Source organism: Cupressus sempervirens, chromosome 11, assembly GCF_028749045.1.
Source record: "Cupressus sempervirens isolate cs-2001-9-10 chromosome 11, ASM2874904v1, whole genome shotgun sequence".
Classification (NCBI taxonomy): domain Eukaryota; kingdom Viridiplantae; phylum Streptophyta; class Pinopsida; order Cupressales; family Cupressaceae; genus Cupressus; species Cupressus sempervirens.
Window position 1 is genome coordinate 419,186,792 of NC_143128.1, and position 17,201 is coordinate 419,203,992.

A 17,201-nucleotide genomic window follows, 5' to 3' on the forward strand; every position below is an offset into this window, starting at 1 on the left:
TTCTGTTCCCAAGTTTATTGGAATAGTGTCTTCATTCAAAATGGATGACTTTTCTGGTGGCAAGGATCTGAATGGAAAATTCAACTCTCCCTCTTCTGGCGCCTCTATGAGGTTTTCACTAGAGGATGCGTCCTTTATTTTATCTTTTTCATCATCCAAAAGCGCCCTAGAAGGGTTTTCACTAGAGGATGTTTCTTTGATTTTTTTATTTTTGTTTTCCTTTTCATTTTTGCGACTAAGAGAGTTGATTTGGCTACCAAAGTAGGCTTTTTCATCATATTAGATCTCATGCTCGTAATCTCGAAGATTCTTGAGGCCAAAGAGTTCCATCACTACCTCATCAGACTTACAAATGTCCAAACTTGGTGGCATATCTTGAAGGTCCCAGTCTATCATGTTAGGGTTAGTGAGATGTAGATCAATGGATGAAAGGTCATTTACGGTAATGGTATGGACACAATTATTTAGGTCATCTTCGACGTATTGGAAAGGCACTTCGAAGAATTCCTCCTCTTGAGTCTCAGATTCAGGTTCGGCCAAATAGTTGTCAGCAAAGGAAACCTTAGGTTTGAGGGAACCCAAACCGCGTCTTTTAGGATAGCTATTAGCTTCTAGGGGTTGTCTAATTCCATTTTCATTTGGGCCAAGACCAGTACCATGATATCCCATGCTTTCAACAATGGGAAGTGCTTTGACATATTTGTCCTTAGGAAACTCCACAGGTTCGTCTTTGCCATCATAATATAACCAATCCAAAATATTATCTTCCATGTGTTCATCACTAAGGGAACCCCAATGTTCAAATGTCATTTTGTTAACTTGCATGGTTTCCTTATTAGTAGAGGATGGCAATTGTGAAGGCTTTCCAAGGGAACGAGGGGAGAGTGGTAATTGTCTAATACACAAGGCATTCTCGAACTTATACTCTCCCATTCCCAAGCCAGTAAAGGTGGTCTTTTTCCCTGTAGTGCTAACTTTAGCATCTTCAACTTTCTCCTTTCCTTTACGAGAATTTGAACTCTCATAGGCTGCTTCTAGTACTGTAGGGGAAGCAGTTTCTTTAATGATAAGAGGCTTAGGTATAACTGCAGAAAACTCACGTATGGGACAAAGATTTGTCGGAGTACCTTCCAATCTTCTACAAAATTCAAAGGGTGTAGGATCCCCTGGAATTGTAACTTCTCTTCCTTGGTGCGAGAATTTCAAACATTGGTGGTATGTGGAAGGCACTGCTTTGAGAGTGTGTATCCATGGTCTACCAAGCAAGATGTTATATGGCAAATCTAAATCTAGGACATGACATTCAGTATTGATAATGGCTGGTCCAAATTTGAGAGGCAACATAATAACTCCTTTTGATTCCATTTCTCTTTCATCATATACCTTTATAGTAATTCTTTTGCTAGAATCAAGGAGATCCTCTGGAAGTCCCAGGAAACAAATCATCTTTAATGTACAAAGATTTAGACCGTATCCATTGTCTATGAGGACTCTTTTTATTTTATGTCGTTGTATAAGGACTTCAATATGGAGCAACATATTATGGTTGGGATTGGGAGCTTGGAAATCTTTATCTGTGAAGACCAAATGTTGTTGAGCAGAAAGGTTTTCAATCATGGCAGTGAATTGGGCGGCATTAATATTATCAGGGACACGGGACTCTAAAAGGGCCTTTTCCAAGATTTCCTTATGTACAGGCGAGGTGGTAAGAAGCTCAAGGATGGATATTTGTGCAGGAGTCTTACCTAGTTGGGATAATACATCATAGCGTGAAGCGGGCCTTTGTGGAGTGGACGGCGCAGCAGGCGCGTGTGGAGCTGGTGAATTACTGTTATTAGGAGGAGCTTCTTGCAAAATGAGTCTTCCACGTTGAGTGGTTGCATCACAATCAGCTGCTTGTAAGACAAGGGTATTCACATGAGTGTCTACCCCTTCGATGTGACCACATAAGGAGTCAAAACCACATATATCATTGGTATCTATTTTACCACACAAGGAGTCAAACCCTGATATGTGGTTAGTAGAGTAATCATAAGGTACAACGTTTGATGTGGAGGCTTGATTCGTATTATTGTTACCATCGTTGTGATCGGGAAATGGCTTTTGAAATATTTTCAACTTAGCATTCTTAGAGGGAGGACCTCCTTCCACTTCAATTTCTCCATTATCAACAAGGTTTTGGATAAACACTTTGAGTTTGAAACACTTATTGGTATCATGTCCTTTGACGCGATGGTATTTGCAATATTCATTTTCTTGATACCACCTAGGTTTTGGTTGATTTTCATCAAAAGGACGTGTATTAGGAAACACCATCAAATTATGATCTACCACCTTTTGAAAGATGGCTTCCAATGGTTCACGGAAGTTGGTGAATGTCCTATTTTGATCATAATCACGATTGTAATTGTTACGCAGAAAGAATCGAGTTTGCTAATTACCCTGGTTGTCTTGATTTGAGTTATTGTTGTTACGATTGTGGTAATTATTGTTGCTACTTCCTCGAAGGTTTTTGACATCCATAACACCATTGTGCATAACACCCCTATTCTTAGACCATGATCTAGGCTTGTTATCATTGTTTGATTCATTATGGGAAGATGAAGAACTATAATGTTTGTTGGTGCCTTTTTCTAAAAGTCCACTTTCAATGTTTTTACCCTTTTTGATTAGAGTAGGAAAGTCCTCAGGACTTGCCATTTTCAAGTGAAAGGACATTTCAGGTATCAAATTTTTGATGAACATATCTGCAAGATGAGAGTCCTCAATTTTGTATGGCATACGACTAGAAAGATGTCTCCATCTTTGCAAGAAATTGGCAAAAGTTTCTCCATTTCATTGCTTAGTATTACACAAGTCACTTAATGAAACCTGATTGTCCGTGTTGTAAGAGTATTGTGCTATGAACTTATTTGCCAATTCATCAAAGGTAGTATGAGAATCCTTAGGCAGATTTATGGACCACTCAAATGCAGGGCCTCTGAGACTTCGTGGAAAGAGTCTCTTAAGGTAATCATCACTGTATGCCACCTCTTGACACAAAATATAGAACTCCCTTACATGTGTGACAGGGCATGTTTTTCCCATAGATTTGTCAAACTTTGGAATCTCAAAACCAACTGGGAATGGAGTAACAGGAATAGATTTATCAAAAGGACAAATCTCATCAAGAGACAAGTGTTTTACCCCTTTATTGTTTGTGTTGCACACCTCATTTCGTAGTTCATGAAACATTTGAGTGAGATGTGTTACTTCAGAGTTTGTTTGTGCTTGTGACTGCTGGGGTGGTGGAGTTTCTCCATTTGAACCTCCCTGTCGATATGCACTCGTTGCATTTGGCGCCAATGTTGTTACCATGGTCGTAGGCACATGCAACTGAGGTGAAGGTGTAGGCTGTGTAGAAATGACCATTGGTTGAGTTGGTGCTTGACTAATACCAAGGCCTCCTACATTTGAAGTTGTTGAGATGTTTTGTGGAGCATTAGCATATGTGGCAAGATTAGATAGAGCATTGATGAATTGTTGAAAGATTTTAGAATTAGTTTGAAGCATTGGTTGTGGTAAAGTGCTAGATGTGGGCAAAGCACTAGTTGTCACCGTAGGTTCTTTTCCTTTGCTTGATGTTGGTATTGCACTTGAATTAGGTGCTAAGGGAGCACCGCCTTTCTTGACTTGAGTAAATAGGATGTTCTCATCAAAACTTGTAGGAACGTTAACACCATCCTTGATCAGATTTAAGAATATGTCGGTCTTGTTTGCCTTAATGGATTTCTCCATCATCTCTACATTGTAAGGGTCTGCAAGGAAGGTCTTAACCTCACTAGAAATATCACCGAAATCAATAGGGTCTTCATCTTGGTATACTTCTTCATCATTAACACCTAGATTGTTATTATGAAAAGGTTGTTGTGGCTCTTGGATATTAGGCATACCAAGATTCGGATTAGAGGGAACCACATCCCCTAATGAAGTTGCAGCTGAGGGAGGAAGATTTTCCATTTCTGATTGCTTTGTTGATTCCCACAAATGTGTTTTGGGGTTGAATGTAAACCTTCCTGATCGTGTGTTTACCATACAAGAATGGCCAAATTATGAACGAAGGCTTATGAGAGAAATAGAAAATGAAAATGAGAGCTCTTAACCTTAGATGACTAGTGGGTCAACTACCCAAATTTGAACAAGAGACCTTAGTTTAGCAAACAAAATGATATTGAAAGATAATAGTATCCTTTTCTTACCAAAGATAGTCAAATATGATCTTGTAGGCAAGATAAGACACCAAATGGATCACTTACTATTTGGAGACTGACTTGTGGTCCCAAATAAGCAAGGTAAGGTATTGAGTGGACCGCTTACTATTTGGAGATTGACTTGTGATCCCAAATAAGTAAGACTTGAGTATCTTTCTCTTACCAAAGATAGTCAAATATGATCTTATAGGCAAGAGAGGACACTAAATGGATTGCTTGCTATTTGGAGACTGACTTGTGGTCCCAAATAAGAGAATGTGATTAGGATAAGGTGTTTGCTTATGGATGTAAGGTCTAATGTCATGATAAAAAGATATTTTTAGGTTTTTAGCTCCCTTAGAAGAAAGTTTGAAGATGGAAGAAATGGAAATGAATAAGAAAGACGAATGTATGATGGCCACTTATACGGTTGATTCAATTTTTGTTTACGAGAAATAAGAACCTTGGGTTTACACCTGGGAAAGCAGACTAGTTCCAAAGTTTTCCGTTATAGGTGATCCTATTGTAGCGGTCTTGCCTAGCTTCTTCTTTTTGAATGTCCTTGATCGCATAGCTGAATTGTTTGTACTGTGTGTTAGTCTCTTCCTTTCTTTGTAGACAGGTGGTTTGGACAGTTTCACTTTCTTAAGCTTGGTTTGGTTAACTTTTTTTGGTCATGGCAAGAACAAAACAAGCCTCAAACCTTTTGACATCAAAAATAAACTCAACCAAAACTCAAAACGTGACTCTAATGCAAAAACTTCCAAAAGATGACTGTGAGTCAAAGAGACCTCACCTAACCTATCTTACTGCAAAGGTTCCCTCACAATTTCACTCATTTTTTGGCTTGTTTGAAGTTTTTTTTTTTTTTTTTTTTTTTTGATTATTTGAACAAACACACCAAACAGAACAACAATCCTAATAAGGTTGATACTAGGCTGTACAAGGCTTAGCTGAAGGGCGTCCTCGATATACACTAGGTACGTGAGGCCCAATTCTGTAGATGAAAGAAAATACTGCGACACAGCCGGGGGGAGACGGTAACCCAAATCTCCTCCTTCACTTCTCAAAGGTATAAAGTTCTTTAGGGCTTAGCCAAGAGTGACAATATTTACACTTCCAAAAGAGGTGTCTTTCGATTCACCTCCCGATTCTTATACTCCACCAGAACGCTGGAGTTGAGGTTGTCCCAAGGGGTGATCAAATCCCCAAGCAGGCCTCCTAATAAAATGAAAAACAAATCCACTTATTTCTTGTGCACCCAAGGTCACCCAAAGGCGCGAGGGGAGAGAATACGTAAGTGGACTTGGGGTTTAAAAGACACTTGTTCGTTATCCACAAAAATTTATGTTTGTTCTTTCCAACTTTAAATAGCAAAAAATAAATTGCTAAAAGAAAATGCTGAAAATGAAAATGCTGAAATGAAGTTAATTTTCCTTAAGGCTTTGGATGTGATTTCATTTTAAGGCCTAAATCCAAATGTGCTCTATACTAAATGTACCCATTTAAAACGCTCCAATTTCAAATGTGATCAGGCCTTTTACACTCTAGTTCATCCTCTAACATAAATCCTCGACCTGCAAACTAACAAAATGCTCAAGAAATAGTTAACCATTAGTTTAAATCTCAACAGTCAAAGACGCTAATAATCGAAGATGCTAAAACACGAAGACGACAAAGCACAGAGCACAGACGCCAAAGTGCAGAGCGAAGATGCCAAAGTGCAAAGCGCAGATGCCAAAGTGCAGAGTGCAGACACCAAAGTGCAGAGCGCAAACGCCAAAATGCAGAGTACAGACGCCAAAATGCAAAGTGCAGACGCCAATTTCAGATCACAGATGACAGATCACAGTGCACAAATGACAGAGAAATTAGTGCAGATGACAAAACCCTAACTTAGACGATAGAATAAATTAGACAGAGACGTAAAAAAAAAGGAACCTGATTTTTTTTTGGCGGTGGCGCAGACGCTTGTTCTTGGAGATGCTGATCTATGGAGACGCTGATATGCGTAGACGCGCAACATAGATGACACTGAGACTATTAGAGACGACAAAATGCTAATTTGAACTGCAGAAAGTTTTATTGACAGACTTTTGAAGTGAGATCAGGGACGTGGGTCCCACCGGACGTGCCAAAAATGTGTGCTAGAAAAATGTACAAATTGCTGAAAGCTTAAGGAATCAAGCTAATTTAAAAGAAATTCACAAAAGCAACCAACAAACCAAAATTCCAACCACCTCTATTACTCAACAAGGGCAGCTATGTATAGCCATTGTTGGTGTATCTTTGATGGAGGGCGTGTTTGGTATGCTCTCACAAATACAACAATAAGTAAATCCCTTGTGTGGAAGTGCAAATGTGAGTGTGAGTGCAAAGTGAATGTGCAATATAATCCTAGACTATATGAAAAGAAGAATACTTTCAAGATATGACTATGGAGGAAGTCACACTCAAAGGTACTCTATGATGCAATGAACATGAAATTATGAAAACTATCTATGGATGCAAGCTATAACTAGAATGAAAACTAAAACTAGAATGTAAACTAAATATGAATGCACAACAAAAACTAAGATGCAATACAAAGTGTAAATCTTACCAACTATCAAATCACTAATATGCAGCCTATGAACTCCATATGGAAATGTAGCTATAATGCAAGCTCTCAATGTAGTGATTCTAGACTCAAAGCGACAGCGTGTCAATGTAATCCAAAAATACTCTATATGCAATGCTTGAGACAAGGCTTCTATTTAAAGACTCTCAGGAAACATCTAGAGGGTGTCTAAAAGATAAGGATAAGAATTAACAATTAAGCACCTTATCCCATATTCTTAGTTGGGAGGATAAAGATGAGGTGGCACATGTGTGTAGAAAGTTCTCAAGTTGTAGACACCATGTGCTTAAAAAGAAATGTAAACCCTTATGATGACAACTCATAAGAGTGCACATACTCTTAGGCTTATAGATATAGAAATTAATAGGATATGGAGGATTTAAATAAATAAAATTTATTTTAAAAAAAGAATAAATGGAGAATCATGTGTTATATTAAATTTAACACATTAAGGCTAGGAGGTATTTAAATTAAATTTAAATATTTAGGCCAAAAATGAACCTATTTAATTAAAATAATTTTAATTAAATAAGTAGAAGAATGTGACCATTATTAATTAAATTAATAAAGTTATTCGAGATAATTTTTAGTGTCTACACTACCACTTTTTCTTGAACTATTATTCTGATAAATTGCACAATGCTTTCAAATAGTCTGTATTTGCAAATTCAATATCTTGTTCTTCATCTAGATTCATATTTTCAATTTACTTCATTCTCAGATAGAATGGCAACCAAGTTTGCGGGTTTTGCTTGGCTAAATGGAATCAAGTCCACATTGCATAATTTCACGGATACTTCACTCCATTTTTATGATATGCAAGATTTCCAAAGGAGGCTGAAGTCAGAGCCGATTCATCCCATAATTGAGAAGCTCCAAGGAAGTGCACTAGTAGAGGCAGCTGGTTTCCTGGTGGCAATCCAAGCTCCCAAATTGATTTATGAATGCATAAATCACTACAATCTGGATACTAGACAAATTGTGTTACCTGATCATACAATATTAATCTCCATTGATAGGAAAACTGTGGTGAATTACCTTCGAGTTCTAGAACGGGAGGAGTTTTTAGACTTGATAGTAGGAGCAGTCTTTGAGTTCTCTGTGAAGAAGATGGTGTGGAGGAAGGAAATTATGCAATCTTGGTCTCAAAAGCCACGAAGCGCGAAGAGTAAGGTCCCCAAAACTCTATTTGGTACTAATCTCAAACCTAAGATTATAGACATTATGGTTCTCCTACATAGACTATAAGGTGAGGTAGGAGCTCTAAATTTCATTGAAGAATATTTCTTTCTAGTACAAGTTATTTGTTTGAATACACAATATATTGATTGGGCTCATGAGGTAAGTGAAAATATTTCCAATGCTCTCAGCACTGCGAAGTTCTACAACACTTTCTATATGTCTTCCTTTCTAATTTACATGCTAGCATCTCTACAGTTATGGTTGGGCCTTCCAAGAATATAAAACTTTCCTAATAATGTGAAGTGTTATGAGTTCTATCCATGTTTGCAATTGAAAAATAGTTATGCAAAGTATGTCATAGTTAATGGCACATTCACAATGAGAATTTGCAGGGAACCCCAAGGATGCCCAGAGAGGAGATTCAGTCCAGAGGTAATCGTAGCTATTAGTTAGTTTGGAAGCTATTTTATCCAGTTCTCATCTTTCTCATATTTGCATCTTGTAGCTTTCGATGGATTCCCCTTGAAGTTGCCTAGGTATCCAAGTGACATGATCATGCTGATAGAGATCGTGAGGCAGGTGGTCTAGGTGAATGTGCTAAGTGGAAGCTTGAAGACGAAGGTATATGAGTTCCCTATGAAAGTAGGAGCTTTCAGTTGTGAGTCCCGATCTCATGCAAAGAATATGCTCAAAGTGTTTGAGATGAAATAGAAATTGGAGATGTATGAGGTCTCAAGACCTATGTTTGATCCGAATGGATATGCTAGGGAGGTGTTGCAGACTGGGAGTGTGATCAAACACATTACCATGTTTGAAGATTATTGGGCAGATTGTAAAGATGAATTTGAAAGTCGAGATCGTGCTTTCGCCAAGCTCACTGTGGAGCAAATAAAAACATATAATATCAATCTTAATGTTGAAGGATTGGAGGATGATGGGTAATATATGTATCGTAATACATCTTTGACTAAGTTTAGAAACACTCTTATCAATTCAGAGCCTTATGAGTGTGCTGAGGAAGATTTAGACACTATGATGGCTCGAATCATCAAAAGAACTGGGAAATGGGTCGAATGGACAACCAAAAGAAGTTAGAGTAAAGGCACAACCACTCAAGCTTCTCCAGCAACAACAACTCCCTCTTCCTCCCAGAGTGCTACACCAAGCATAACATTATCTACCACCCAAGGACCAGCTCAACCTTCAAGTTAAGGAGACCAACTTCTTGACAAGAGCATCCCCATAGCTAAGATGTGTCATGATGGCTCCCTCCCAGTTATTGGAACCCAAATGGATGATGAGGAGAAGAAGACAAAAGAGCCAAAGGATAGTGTTGTTACCTTAGTTCCCTCTCCTCATGTTACACTAGTCACCTCTCCTCATGTCACCCCAGTTCCCTCACCTCATCATAGCCCTGTTCTGTCAGTAAGTGCTATACTCTTACAACCAAGTGGCTCCCCAGTGCAGATAGTAGATTTGGGAGATTGAAAGAGCAGTAATAGTGAATCTATTGAATCTGATGAGGCAACTAAGAGAACCTCAGAGGTGGAGAAAGGCTAGAGCTCTTCCAAGCTTATTTCTCAAGCCCCGAATAATCCCTTCTCTTCAACTATGATGACAATCACTCTAGTCAAAGAGAAGATTTTTAGCATAGCTTCACTTAGAATGGCCTCCAAGGTGATAGACATTGATTCCTGGTTAGAGGATACTCTAGAGAGAAAGAGAAAAAGGAAAAATGAAAGCACCCCCACTAGGGATACCATATCCCTTTCAGTTCATTCTAGATCTGCATTACCCAAGGTGAAGAAGTAGAAAACCTTGTCTATACTTGGGCAAGATCCAGAAACAAGGCACTAACAATGGAGATAGCCAAGCCCAACAAAGAAGGAAGAATTGAAAATATGACTACTAATGATTTTACTCTACACTCAGTGGACCTTAGAGAGGCTAGACATGACACCAAGGTTGGCTTGTGGAAGTCAACCAATGAAGTAATTGAGGGACAATTGGAAAGCCTGAAGTTGTCAAAAGTTAGGATGAAGGCTGAGATAGAAGAGTTGAACAGATTCATCAGAAAATTGGTCACTCCATTGGCAACTATCTTTGGAGTATTAGTAACAAGAAATCCTACTACTACCAAAGTTCAAGCCCTTATCTCTCAACTTTAGGAAGATAGGCACTTTGGCCAAAATGGTAAAGATTGGACTGGGAAGCTCAAATTAGAGGGAGTCTCTATTATAGAACAAATTGGCAATGTTATCTTAAGATTAGAAATAGAGAAGGATAACATCTTAAAAAATAGTAGTACTTTGGTCGAAGAAAGAGTGAAGAGTGACGATTGTATCTCTCTTCTAAAGATGATCATTCAAATGAAGTCAAAGGAGGCCGTTGAAGCAAAAATCTTACCAAAAGGAGACAAACCTCTGTTTGAATGGCTTCAAACATGCAGTTCAATTTGGAAATGATCTTATTAGTAGAAAAAGGACTTAAGGAAATAGAGGATAAAGTGAAGAAGACCCAAGACAGATGATTTGAACTCATGAGGGGACTACATACAGATTCATAAACTAGTGGCCAAGGGAAAGCACTCATTGGGATAAACATCATGAAGGAGAATTTCTCCAAATTCTTAGATAGTCTCACTAATGTGTCTTCCAATAATCAAAACAAAGTTGTGAAACTCCAGAAACTTAGTGGATGCATACACGTGGCCATGGAGGAATTACCAAATCAATTGAACACTATGAAGGATTTGGCTAGGGAACATTCTAAGTGGCTCTTGAGATACACCAACATACACGTGTCTAGGCATGAAGAGCTAATCCCAATCATAGTTGTTGCTAAGGTCTATAGAACAAAAGAAGAAAAGGGGAAGAAGATGAAGTGATTCACATTTTGTCCCCTTTTCACTTTCTTATTTAATTATTGCAATACAACAAACTGGTTTCTTGCCATTTGTCATTCTTTGAGAAGATGAACCGATTGAACTTCTATTGTAATGGTCATCTCAGAATGTTATATGTATGAAATTGAAAGATTAATAAAAGGTTGATGAATTTTTGGTGTGAAGTACTTGATGTTGCAGAGTCGATTGAATGGTATTTTGTATCAACTATTTTTTGTTCCATTTCTTTCAGTTGTTGGTTATATGTTTTCTCTTCTATCTAAATTGAAGCAAGGAAAGAACAAAGTTTCATTCCCCTATTTTGAGGTAGTGAACAGATGTGATAAGTAATGTCATTGCATGTTCAAAGAGGAATCTTTTAAATGTTTTCTCCCTTTCAGTAAAATTCTTTTTCACTATAGTTTAGATTCTAGTTATTTTAGTTCAATATTAGTTGTTATGCTATTTTAAGTCATTAAGCTTTGTGAGTTCATAAGATGTGTGGGTTCATGAACTTAATCAATTCTTTAGAAATCTTTTTCTGGCTAAGTTAAATCTTGTTTAGTTCTGGCTCGGTTTTACCTCTTCTATTCTTGGGTCAGGAACACACCCCCATATTAGTTTTAGGAATAAAACATAATTCATTACAAATCCACCATAGGGAGCTATACCTATTAATTTAGAGAAAAGCCAGTCTATCCAGAAATGGATTTTCAATTGCTTGTAATTAGATATTGTTCATAATTTGGGTATTCAAGAGTCATAATCAAAAGATAACAAATCTGTTTACCAATAGATTTTTTGTGACTCTACTAGGGATACAAATAGTCGCTTGACTAATAAGCCTATATCATGAGGAAAAATGGTACTACCTCATGAGAACATTTTTCCAGTGCTCCAATCTAACCTTGGTTTTCAAGATGATCAAGAATATATAATTTCATACCTTAATACATTTGTTTGGAGAAATAGGAGGAATGTTGAACATTACAGGAACACTAGCCAAGTATTGGAAGAGGAAGAATCAAGAGCCAAAGCTTTAGAAAGGGTTGTTCAGAGGAGAGACATCTAAAGAGAAAAAAGACAATTGAGACGTAAAGCTCAAAGAGGAAACTAACCTAGCACCCTAAAACAAACAAGGTTCCTTAGAAGTACCAAAGAATAGGGTGAGCAAGACCCTATTTTTGATAAACTTGCAGAACTTGGTTTTCCCATCCTAGACGTTCCAAAATGGAAAGGTGAAAAGAAGAGCCACAGTAGACCACCTTTCCCAATTAGGAATCAAAGCACTTCACATACCACTTGCCAGGTATTGGCCTTGCACAAAATTACTTCTCCCCTAGTTGTCAATTTTTTGCCATACCTTGCCAAAACAATTATGGCTGCTCCATGGGCTACATCGATATGACCATTAGCATTAACAACTTATCATCCACTCGCATTTGGTTCAAGGAAGAATTTCCCTAAATTTTTAGGTGATGGGAAGGTTTCCACAGATGAACACATTAAAGCCTTTTTTGCAGCTACTCACATCTTAGGAGTTGTACATGAGGATGTTGCTGTAAGATTATTTGTGGAAACCTTGACAAAAGTGCAGCAGACTAGTTCTATCATTTGGATAATGGTGTGATCACTAATTGGGATACAATGAGAACAACCTTTGAGACAAGATTTAAGACTACAAAAGATGAACATGTCTTGTTAACATAGTTGACATTGATTAAAAAGAAACCTACCATGAGTATGAGGGATTTTGTTGCTAATTTCAATAAGATCACTAGTAGAATTCCAACTGCTAACAAGCCCACTGTCAGTAATCTGAAAACCTTCTTCATAAGTGTGATGCCCCTAGATGTCAATTATGACTTGAGAAGGGCACATCCCACGAATTTAGCAGACGCACAAAAGAAGGCAATTGAATTTGAAGATGACTTGATTTCCATAGGAAAATGGAATTGAGAACTTCAAACTAAAGGAAGTTCTAGTAACACCACATCATTGAAATGATTCAGAAATTGTCAAATGAGTTGGTAGCAGTAAAAAGGCAATGACTCAAATTCAATAATTTCTACCAACAGAATTATCAAAATTTGCTAGGAAGAAACAATGATGGAAAATTTCTATAGCTCATAGGCTCACAACCTAGGTTGCCAATTGAAGCAGCACCAAAGAAAGGAAATATGGGTGTCTTTCATTTGACAATGGATCATGATAGTGAGAGCTGTCCAGAAACTGCTCGTATGATGTAGTTATTATCCACCAATAAGTTGAACATTGCAACTCCTTGTTTGGAGTTAGATTCATACTGAAATGGTGACTCTAGAAATTTATTTTTGGAATATGAGTTAGATTCTGAACCACAAGGTGAATGTTATGTGACCATTGATGGAACTTCATATACAATGCTTACTCGAGGTCAAAGGCTAAAGAATCAATCCTCCAGTCATCCTCACAGGAACAATCCTAGTCCCTCAGTGAATAATATTTATGTTGATCAAGGAGCATCAACTTCTCAAATAGGTAAGGACAAAATGCCTTGTGATTTCATTCAATTCTGTGAAGAATCAAAAATCCAAATTTGCCCTATAGATTATTTGAAGTCTCATCCCTCTGAGTTAAAAAGACTGGTAGATCGATCTATAGGGAATACTTCATATTTAAATTACAATGTGACTGCTGAAGAAGGGGTTGAAACCTTGACATCTAACCTATTTAATCAAGAGGATTCTACTATTTTAGCAACCTCTCCTAGGCAAAAACCTGATCCATTTTATATTTCACTATTTATCAATGGATGTAAGTTGAGCAATTGCATAATAGATTCAGGTGCATCAGATAATGTTATGCCTTATTCTTTAGCTAAAGTCCTAGGTCTCAACCTTACTAAAGTTCATGGGAGGTGTTACTCTATGGATGCTAAACAAGTCCCCTTGCTCAGGCAGATTAAAGACGCTCAAGTAGCCTTAGCCTCTCATCCAAAAAAGAAACTTTTACTGACCATTCTAGTGGCAAATATTCTAGCAAGCTATGGGCTTCTCTTAAGCTTAAGTTTTTGCCAAGACTTAGGAGGAGAAATAAAGTTGGACTGGTCTCGGGTAGTCATACCCATAGGAAGTAAGAAAGTCAAATTAGAACCTGAAGAAAAGGAAAAATTTACTATCTTAAAATTAGATGATCCTAAAGCTTAGATCCTCTACCAAGAGTTGGAGTTTGGCAATTACATGTTATTTATTGAAGAGGCTCTGGATGAACAAAGAAATGAAAATCTAAGTAAAGGAATTCCCAATGAGGAAAAAGATTTAACAGGTATATGGACACTAGAATTTGATGGAAGTTGTTCCTCTTCAAGATCTAGTGTAGGTGTAGTGCTAATACCCCATGAGGGAGAACTGAACCCATGGCCTTCAAATTGGAGTTTGGGAATACAAATAACACTGTAGAGTATGAGGCCTTACTACTAGGGATAATGACAGCGAAAGAAAAAGGAATAAAGATCCTGAAAGCTCGAGGTGATGTAGAGCTCATTTTAAGACAAATTAAAGGGCAATACTCTGTGAAGAATCACAAGTTGAAAAATTATAGAAATAGAGTTTGGGATGAAATAGAAGGCCTAGATGCTTTTTCTATTGAAGCAGTGCCAAGGGAAATGAATACTAAAGTCGATTCATTAGTGGTTTTCGCTTCTCTATTGCTACCTCATCCAAAATTCAAAGATAAGAAGTATTAGGTATAAATCATATACCAAGCCTCTGTCCCTGACAATGTGGAGTCTTGGAAAGTCTCTAAGGATGATAGAAGTTTGCAGCTATTCCTAGAAAATGACAAATCTAGTTCTAGACATAAATCCAATAATGATAATCATGAAAACTTTGATGTTAAGGAGAAAAGGGATCAAAATGATGAAGGCCAATTGCAAGGTAATATCATTCCCCCATACTTTGTATCTTTGGAAAAACTGTTCAATAGACATGACACTTACATAAAACAAAAGATGATAGAAAAAGGTCTTAGTTCTGGTAAGTATGAATGGGTGAATATTGGAGATACTCATGATCCCAAAATGATTAATATTGGGAAATGTTATTTTCCTGGAGAGAAAGAAGCTGCAAAACAACTCTTCATAGAATATCAGGATGTTTTTGCTTGGAGTTATGAAGATTTGAAAAGCTATAGAGGCGGGAAGATAAAACATCAAATTCCCCTCAAACCTAATGCAGTCCCTTTCTGGCAGAAATAGATGAATTACAATCCTAAGGTAGCAGATGCTATATTTTAGGAAGTTGACAAGATGTTGAAGGCAAAAATCATCTATCCCATCCATCACTCTACCTAGATAGCTAATATAGTACTAGTCAGAAAGAAAAATGGAGAAATAAGGATTTGTGTTGATTTCCAAAATTTGAACTAGGCATAACTAAAGGATAATGTTTCTCTCCCAGATATGGATTACTTACTACAAACAATGGCTAGAGCCGAAATGATGTCCATGCTCAACGGATTCTCAAGTTACAATCAAGTTGAAGTGGAAGAAAAGAATCAACATAAAAAAACATTCACCACCCCATGGGGTACATTTGCATATCATAGAATGCCCTTTGGGCTCATTAATGCAGGTGCTACATTTCAAAGGTGTATGAGTAAAACATTTGCTAATCTAAAGGACTAGATTATAGTTATATTTCTGGATGATCTCACCGTGTTTTCAAAAAAAGAGAAAAGATCACATAGAGTATTTGAGGAAAGTATTGCAAAGGTGTCGAGAACATGGAATCTCACTTAATCCCAAAAAATCCATTTTCTATGTGACAGAGGGAAAGCTCCTTGGTCATATAGTTTCTCAAGAGGGTTGTAATGTCCCCATCTTTTAGCAACTAAGTGGAGTTCTTAGCCTTCATGTTCTTCAAAGGCTAAGTGGAGCATAAGAGGAAATTAAATTAACTTCCTATAAAGTCATTAAATAAATTAAAAATTAAAAGGTGACTTTATATTTGATTAATTAATTATTGTATTACAAGGGAGAAGCTTCTAGAGTGTGTATTAATTATTGGAAAGGGGGAAGCCTCTAGTAATCTAATTTTCTAGAAGAACAATTAATTATTGTATTGCTAGGGAGGAGTTTCTAGAAGAGTGCATTAATTATTGGAAAAGGGAAGCTTCTAGTAAATGCAATTAATTAATATTTTATTTCCTTCTAGAATGGTGAAGGAAAAGTATAAATAGAGGTGGGAGCTTCATTATTTAGCATTAGATTATTGTATTGGATGATGGTGAATTGCATTTCATAGGAACTAGGATGTACAGTTCTGTTCTTGGCATTAGAGGACATTCATCCTCTCTTGTGACATTCTAGACATCATTCCCTTGGGGTTTGGCCTTTGGAATTCATTGCTATGTATTTGATCAGTTTGAGAACTAATATTATTTCAGCATTGGTTCAATCTTCAGTTTGCATAAATTCCTTTTTGTTCATGTTATGTGATTTTAAATCTATGCAAAGACATTAAAATATATTTCAGCAGTTGGTTAAGTACTTGGGCATTTCTAGGGTGCCCATTACAGTGGTATTAGAGCTTTCTTGCAAAGTGTTTCACGAAGTTATAACTGGTAGGTGTCCATTAGAGTGTTATTAGAGCTGTAAGTCCTGCCATCCTGTAGAGGTCTTATAGGGAATTTGGGATAGCTAGATAGAGGGAAAAGTGTTTGACAAAATTTATATTGATCCAGATCAGAATGTGATGTTTAGACGATTATTGGGTACATTAGAAGAGGGATAGCGTATGCAACAGGAGCATAATAGGTGAATGGATATAATGTTGTAGCTTATGGCTAGCCAAATGGGCATCAATATTGAAGATTTTTATGTGAGATCTCATGGTATTGCTCTAGTGTAGAAGGTAATTGATTCCTCAGGTGGGATTGAGACACGTATAGAGCCACCCAGCTATGATGTTGGTGATGTGGGTGTTTCAAAGGAGTCCGTAGATGTGGGATCATGCTCTAGTATTATTGACTCGCAATCTAGTATTGAGTAATGTGTGCAGAGTCAGGAGTCCACATATGAGGCTTTTTGGGGGGATGGCGATGCAACAATAGTGGGATTAGAAGAATGCAAGGATACCGTCATATCAGCAACCACTTATGTGTCAGTTGAATCATCCAATGAGGAGTTTAGAAGCATGCATGCAATGGTTGATGTGTGTTCTAATGATGGCGCACATGTTGATTATGAGTTTTTATCAACCATAGACTCGGTTTAGTTTTTTGTTGCAACAGTTAGTGTTGTTCC